The sequence below is a fragment of the Psittacula echo genome, assembly GCF_963264785.1.
Source record: "Psittacula echo genome assembly, chromosome: 2".
Lineage (NCBI taxonomy): Eukaryota > Metazoa > Chordata > Aves > Psittaciformes > Psittacidae > Psittacula > Psittacula echo.
This window is the reverse complement of record NC_137737.1, coordinates 71,502,016-71,510,327: the sequence shown is the minus strand read 5'-3', so window position 1 is coordinate 71,510,327 and position 8,312 is coordinate 71,502,016. Positions and strand designations below refer to the sequence as shown.

The 8,312-nt window shown below is 39.5% G+C and overlaps 1 pseudogene across 1 annotated transcript; it reads left to right on the top strand.

Annotated features, from left to right (window-relative positions):
- The first annotated feature begins 1,266 nt into the window (after window positions 1-1,266).
- Window positions 1,267-4,747, top strand: LOC308216970 (box C/D snoRNA protein 1 pseudogene; annotated as a pseudogene). The gene is made up of 3 exons: window positions 1,267-1,315; window positions 3,264-3,315; window positions 3,981-4,747. The product of its transcript is annotated as a box C/D snoRNA protein 1 pseudogene (transcript).
- The last annotated feature ends 3,565 nt before the right edge of the window (window positions 4,748-8,312 follow it).

Genomic DNA, 8,312 nt, shown 5'->3' with positions numbered 1-8,312 from the left:
TTTTAAAAAAATTTTAGAATTTTTTAGAAAAATCACAAAAATGTCAACATTGGAAAACAAAAAGATTATTACCATTTTATAAATAATTATTCAAAATGTGTTGCCAATCTAATAGAACTAGAATCCAACATATATTTCAGGTCTTTATGGATCCTAAAGCCTCGTAGACAGTGCTAGCATGTACTTTATCCATATATAAAGTGCAAGGAACACATATTCATAATATGCATAACTTTCCAGAAAGACAGCTTAATAAACATAACCCAAGACTAGAGAGACAATTGCACCATGGACCTGTCACCATATAGGTTGTAATTCTAATTTACAGCAGCATTAGCACAGCCTGCATGAGACTTACTTGAGTCAATAACATTGTATTATTTCTAAGAGGTGCAGAGTGAACTTTTATCAATCTCCCAATACTAACTATATCAAGATGTGACAATCACTCCTTTCCTTATGGATTAAATAACAATTTGAGAAGTCATATTTGGATCTACTGAGCAACATGCCTGATGCCAGGCACTGAGAGCAAACCACAGTAGTTAACTTGACTCTGTGGAACATTTGAAAGCAAGCAAGCTTGAATCATGAGCCTTAAGTATGTTTGAGGTTTTACTTACATATTTCAGCAAATCAATCATATATATCTATTAATATTTTCAGTTATTTTTATTTAAAATTACCTTCATACATGTTAAAGCACAACAGAAAGGAATGCTTAGAGATCCCGTTGCTAATGAAGTGCCCTCAATTGAAATTCCTCTCACAAATATCCTTACACAGAGGAAATATTTTTCCCCTCATAAACTTCACTCCCATTGGAGAAAATTTTATATGTTGACTATAAAATAGAAGGAAATTCTCAAAGCCTCACAAGCCTTTCCAGATTAAGATAAACAATTTAATTACCTACCTGAATCATTAGTGTGCTTCAGTAGGCTGAGTGACAGATTTCACTCCTAACAGACTATTTTTCTTGTCTACCTGGCCTAGATCATGTGCTATGCTTCAAATTCATTAAAAACAAAAGCCCAGTCATTTATGTGCAAATTATCCCTGCCCATAAAGTAGGAAATAAACTCTGAGTTTGTCACATTTATATGCCCTCAGTGTGGGAATTTTTTAGAGATCCTTCTTGCTTCGATGTTTTGTTGAGGATCTCAAACGGCAATCATAAAGGTGATATCCGCTCTGGCCATTGGGTTTTCTCAAAGTAGGACACTGTCAGAGGTTAGTTGCATGTACCACCCAAGGTTAGAAGGGATGCGGGTGAGAGCAACAAGGACCCCCACTTGGCAGAAACTGCTGAAAGGTAAGAACAGATAATCCGGTAGAAAAAATAAATACAGTCTATAGGTCTTTATGGCAAAAGAGGTGGACATACGGGAGCCAATGTAGACATGCCTTTTGCTCATGCTGACAAAGGTTTCCCTGGTACCTGTTGTGTCCTAATTGATTTGGCTTTCTCCACAAGCCCTGCAGTGGCCAAGCTTCACATTTCTCCCTGTTCACAACAGAAATGGCAGCTTTGATTGAAGCTGCACTAGGCCTCTCCTGGTGATTAGTGTGCATATAACAAAGTCAGCAAAAGGGAATGGATTTGCATGCCTCAGCCAATTTCCTACAAAACCCCATGCAGAGTTAGTAACTTCGAGGAGAGACGCTGAGCAGAGAGCTGGGGGCAGTAATTTCTTAAACTGCAAAAGCAAAAGCTAGTTTTGCTAGAGCTTGTCTGACCATGCCCTAACTCCCCCCTTTTGAAGTGCACAGCTAGCCTAAGAAGAGCCAGTGCTGCCCATTGAAAAGTCTTTGAAGATATCTGTAAAAACTGTCAGGTTGACTATATGATTATGTATGTGTGTGAGAAAATAGCTGATTTCATCTCTGAAATTAGAAGGGTATCCCAACTCTGGGTAGTTTCGTATATCAGGAACAAATGTTAATTTGGCAAAAAAGTAGTCTATAAACTGCTAAGAAAGCTGAAAATGGGAGCTACGTACTTACATTATAGATCAGCAACTGAAACCCACCATAAGGCAGTAACGGGAGCCCTTAGGAACTCCAGTTGATCTGATGATGTTCTATATCCTCATATGAAATAATCTAGGAGTTTCAATTCAGATCCTAGTAAGCAGATGTTACCAGCACCAGCTCCTTCTCTTCAGCCACAAGTATACAAAAAATAGCAGCTGCTATTGTATCAGGGAAAGATAAAACAGTATTTCTCATCTGGACATTTTCTGTTCCTTCTGGAGGCCTGTTCATGGGATCAGATGAAAAGATGTCATCAGTACTGCACAGAAAGTTCTTGTTCTGAATAATTCAATTTCTGATGTTGCTAATCCAGTGCCTTTCATAAGCATTAAATTTTCAATTAAGCATGTCTGAAGTCTTTTGACTGTTTATCTTTTTGTTTTATACTCTATTAAACCACTCCATCTATGAGAAATGTATAGAAAGAAAAAAGTCAGTGTGCAAAAGCAAACAGGGAGCTCTGTCTTTTGAATTACTAGATAACTCTTCCGTAGTAATGTAAAGAAGGTTTTTATTACACCTGTTATTGTTGGGTTTGTGGGTTTGGTGGGGTTTTTTTAATAGAAGGTATTTGGTGTTTTTTTCAGCTTCTTTGCACTATAAATAGGCATCCTTTTTCAAAATCGCTCAAAAGTAGTAGTGTTCTGTGTGTAAATGTTAATCAGTTTATACAGTGTATCAACCTCTGTCCCTTTAATGAGATTAAGCTCCTCTTGCCGAGTGTGAGATTTCCTGAGGTGTTCTATTCTTCTTGCCATTGCTATCAGAGGAAGACTCCACCCTTCCTGTGCCAGTATTTTACACACACATTATAAAGATAATCCCTGCCCTGACAGAAAAAATCTCTTTACTCACTCTTCTACATTGAAAGCTGAGTTTCACAGTGCATCTTTTACCAAAGCAGTGACTACCACTGGCCAAAATGGGGAAATGCCCCTCCCGGCCATTCACTCATCTTCTTTTCGAAGCATCACTGACATACAAACGCTTGTCAACTAAGATGCTAAAGTCACACAATGTGAGTATCCTTACTTAGTTCAGCACAGAAAAGGCTATAGCTGATGCACATTGTGTTTCTTTGGGCCACAGGAGCCATCTTGAGCAGCCCCAGTTGCCTTCTAAGTTATGCTTTTATAACTGTTTCTGAAGCTGCAAGGTGATCTAGATTTGAAATTTATTCCAGTTGAAAATAGCATTCCTTCTTCTCCAATGTTTTTTTTTGCCAGGTGGCATCATGTACCCCACCACAAGTGAGCATATAGTGCAAGGTAGTGCAAGGTAGTGGGAACAAGCAGAGGATGCTTAAGATATTGCTGTGGCTGAAGAAAAGTCAAGTCCCCTCATACTATCACCTGAAACTACCTAACTGTGAATTAAAGAAGAATATCTGGTCCTCAGACTTCTGCCCACTGTGTCTTTAGTTAAAACAGGCGATTAGAAGTGACCATTTTTTATGAGTATAAAAGAAGAATAAAACTGGGATAAAACAAACCAGTATTCATTCCACAGTGTATGAATGTGTGTAAGTCTATGTACAAACATACATACAACACACATGAAGAAACACTTTTCTCCTTGTAAGAGGCAATAGTCTAATTCTTAGCCATTAGCTGTTCTCTACTGATTACTTTGAAGGTCCACAACACAAGGAAGCTTCACAGCCACGCTCTAAAGTTTCCTAGTGCCCTTGGGTGTCTTACACCTGGAATGGGAAAAGAGAACGTGGAGAGACTTGAAGTCTTGCTTCTTTGTCTTCCCTGCAGCTGGCTTTAGGCACAAACAAAATAGTTGTTTGAAAAGACTGAAGCCATGGCTGCAAAACCTGCTTCACCTATAGTTAGGTGCCTTTGGAAAGCTGAGTTCTCTGCTGTTGCTGAGAAGGTTGGGATGTAACATCCCAACATGTCGTCAAGGTAATAACATGTAGTCAACATGTAGTACAGGTGTCCACGGTGCATGAAATACTCGTGCAGTTTGTTGTGTGTGAAGAAGCATAAGCTGCATTGAGCTGTAATGGAGTCAGGGATAAAACAGCATTTGTCTCCGTAAATGAATTTACCGACTTGAATCTTTTGAGTGATTATCGATCCTTGGAATATGTAGGAAGAGCGGCTGATGCTGCTGCTTGACATCTTACTGTGCATAATCCAACAGCAAAAAAACTTTTATATGGCTTGAGAAACAAAGCTCGAAAGTGTGACATTGACCTAAGAACACTGCCTGTTGGATTTACAAAGAGAAGAGAAAGTTCAACCACCTTCAACTACATGGAGAAAAAGTTCTACTGGCACTTGAAGCTCATATTTCCTCACTCTCATGCTGAATACACTTTAAAAGGGGTGCCTGATGATAAAACACTTGCTGATATCCTTAAGCCGTACATTGATCCAGTGGAGTCAGATCCTGTAGTTTGTCAAAGATTAAAATCTATACAGTGTCTCCTCAGTCAGATGTACAAATTTTAATGAAAATAGAAAACAGGAAACAAAACTCTGTCAGGTACTATGAACTAGATGCCAGAAGAAGCCTTCTAGACAATTTGAAAGGCAAAGTAATAATAAAGTATCCGACATTTTTTGTGGTCTTGAAAACATTGAAGAATGACATGGTGATTCTTGGCCAAGATGCCAGTGAACCTGCGGAGAACTCGGACAGTGAAAGTTCATCCCTTTCATCTGTGGAAGAAGGGGAAATTCGGGACAGGTCATGACAGTTCTTTGGGAAAAGAGGGTGGAATGAGCATATTGGTTTGGGGGGGTTGGTTTTGTTTTGTTTGTTTTTAAATTTAATTAATTTTATATATATATAAAAAACTGCCTTTTCAGAACTTTGGTTTGGCTTTCTTCACTAAAGGCAGCACTTCAAACTGCCTGCCTATTTTGGGATTTAGTAATAGATATTTAGGGATGTAAATAAAGAGATGGGGAATTTCTGGTTCCAGAACAACATTACAACTCCAGAAACAAAATCTGAAGAGAAGGCTGCGTGGAGACCTCATAGCAGCCTTCCAGTATCTGAAGGGGGCCTACAAGGATGCTGGGAATGGACTATTCATCAGGGACTGTAGTGACAGGACAAGGGTTCAAACTTAAACAGGGGAAGTTTAGAATGGATATAAGGAAGAAATTCTTTACTGTTAGGGTGGTGAGGCACTGGAATGGGTTGCCCAGGGAGGGCAATGGATGCTCCTTGGCGGTGTTCAAAGCCAGGTTGGACAGAGCCTTGGGTGACATGGTTTAGTGTGGGGTGTCCCTGCCCATGGCAGGGCGGTTGGAACTAGGTGATCTTAAGGTCCTTTCCAACCCTAACTATTCTATGATTCTATGATTCTATGTCCATGAATCAGTTACCGTGGTGACGTCTTCCCACAGCAACAGATCTCTCTATCTCCCTCCCTGTCTGCTTATTCACCTCTAAATCATCCTAAGATAATTCCCTTCTTTAGTCCAGAAAGGCAGTGACAACAGATATTTAAACCCTTCACCTGAATAACAATATTTTGGGACCTGCTCTTGGAGGCCGATGATGTGCAAGCATGCCTCTGCATATGGAAAAAAAACCAACCCAACATTTACAAGAAATCTTGCCCTCATAACTTCTTTAATACACAGGAGTTTGACACACTAGGCACTTTCCTCCTTTTTCTCAGATATTGGGGAATCTTGCACCAGAATAGGGAAGACACTGGAGCCTGAATGAAAGCTATAAAGCACTTTGCCATGTCATCCATCTTCATTGTCCCTTCTGGGAGCCACAGAAACAGAGACACCCAATCTGGGAACCAAAGCCACCTAGCAACCGTAGGCTGAATGAGGGCTTGGAATGCTCTGCCGTTTCATTTATCTTTTCAGTCCCTCCTGGCAACCACAGAAACAGCAGTTGAAGGCACACCCCATCCGGAAACCAGAGACAACCAGCACCGGCCCCTGAGTAAAAAGTGTGAAAGAAAACTATCCCATCCATCTCCTGGTTCCCACATGCTGCACTGTACCTGGCACAGGAATCAGTTAGGTAAACAAATGCTGTCACAGCCTCTGCAACTCTGAAAAATGATGTAAGCTCTCCATGCCGATGAGAAATACAGTCTGCCCCCAAGGCCACAGAGCAGCTTGTACTTCCCATTATGGCATGAACCAAGCCTGTTAGGAACAGCCTTGTCTCACTGCAAGCATGTGTCTGTACTAATGCACCCCACTTGTGGTGTGTTGAAGATTGAGGTTGTATGCAACTTTGACACTGATGATTGAAGAAAAGGCAACAGACATTTCATTAGGCAGTTTTCGGTGGGAGAGTAGAAATGTATTCCCTCCAAACTCGCTATTAAAACCACCTCAGCCTACTCAAGTGTATTGTCAAGTATGAGGTCTAATCACCCAGCACTTTATTTATTCTCAAAATGTGCAGACTGGGAGAATGGAGCTTCTAGAAATTCTCACAGAGGAAATATAAGGTAATGAGCTTTTTTTTTCAGGTAATAAAAGCAAAGTCTTGGGCTCATCCTGAGAGTGTATAGATTAAAGATGCAGCTGTACTTTTTCAGGCAATGAATATAAGACAGTGGATTTGATGCTAAGGGTTCCTCACCTCACCAAGGCTAATATTTGGAGTAGAAGATAAGCTACTTTATGTATAAAGGAATACATTTAAACCACATTATTCAAAATAACTAGTGTCTTATCCTACAATTCTGCTCATTTCATGGACAGTGATTCTGGGTTTGGTTTATTTCAGAAACTATATTTTTTTTTCTTTAGTTTACTGAATAATAAACTTGAGTGGGTTTAGTTTCAGTTAATTCATTTTGACTTTGTTTTTAAAAATAATTTCTATTTTCCTTTGCTATTTTTTGTATGTATTTCTAACCTAATGTTAATTTATGAAAATAAATGCTTGTATATTCTTCACTGTACTTATTGGAGCCTTTTTACCTTGAGCTGATAATGCTCTGCAAAAATGAAGAATGAGGGTGTAAAATCAGACTCACAGCATAACTTTTTCCAATATTTTAGATAGGAATAGCAAACCATTTTCAGTTCCAATGGTCTGCAAGCATGAAAACCAAGAATTAATTTGGCGATAGTGAAAGCACAATTTGTTTTTTTTTGTCATGTACTGAAAAGATCTACTAGTCTACATTGTGTAACTTGCGATAGGGATCATAGGTTGTCCATCATACCATCTGCCTTTCATTCAGCAGGCTTTCAGTTTCCTACACATAGTAGAACAGCTGGGAACAAGCCAGCCTTGAGTCGCAGAGATGGGTGCTGTCAGCATATTGCTGCCATTGTAGCTCAGGACATTGCACATTCTTTCCCAGAAGTCTTGCTGAAGTGCTCTTGAATAGGAATGGTGAAAGGTCATGAGTAAAAGGAGTAACTGAAGGAATGATCAAAGCTATCTTAAAGTATAACTGTTCATCCTGGTGAAGATGGTCACAGCCAGGTCTGCAAAACCTCCTCCCTAATCAATGGCATCGAAAGCAGCAAAGATGTGGAGTAGTATTAGTGTGACAGTTCTGACTGGATTAATGACAACAGTAGGAAAGTTCTTGTGTGTCTCCTATTACATCAAGATGCTCATTAAAGCCTCTAATGGAATAATGAAAAGATTTGTAAAACACTGCCTTTTCAAGCTCCTCTTATCAATGCTGGCAAAGCAAATCACTTTCTCACCATGGCATCTTTAATTTAATTCCCAATCCATTCTGGAAACATAATAGTTCATTAAAGTTTACAAGACTTGAAAGCTTTCGGTAAGTCTTTCCATGATTTTTGATTAAAAATGCTTAGAAAACTGCAAAATGCAAAATAAGTCCATTTCAAATATTTGCAAACCGAGAACAGATATGTTTTTAAACGTCTGATAAAAGCAGGTTTTCAGCTTCTGATAAATTCAAATATTGATGTAAAGTTTGGTCTCCCAGAAGGGCCTTGTTCTGTTACTGGGCATTTTCTTGACATTTTATTCTTGGGTCAGTGCTTCCATTGTTGCTGCAGCTAAGACAACTGGAAATTGGAAACCCATTCGTCATGTTAAGTTGCTAACTAGAATGAAAATACAAACAAGCTGCTGTGACCAGCCTTTCCATCTCCTCAGTGAAAGTGAGCTCATTGATTTCTCCATGGAAGTGAATGCCAAAGAACAACAGTATCCAGTGGTTAGGGTACGAGGCTGGAAGTGACATTTTCTCCTCACAGGCCTGCCTTAGCTAAGTGAGCAGTGTTTGGCAAGAAGCATAATGTGTCCATTCCTCAATGTGCCTACCTGCAAAAACT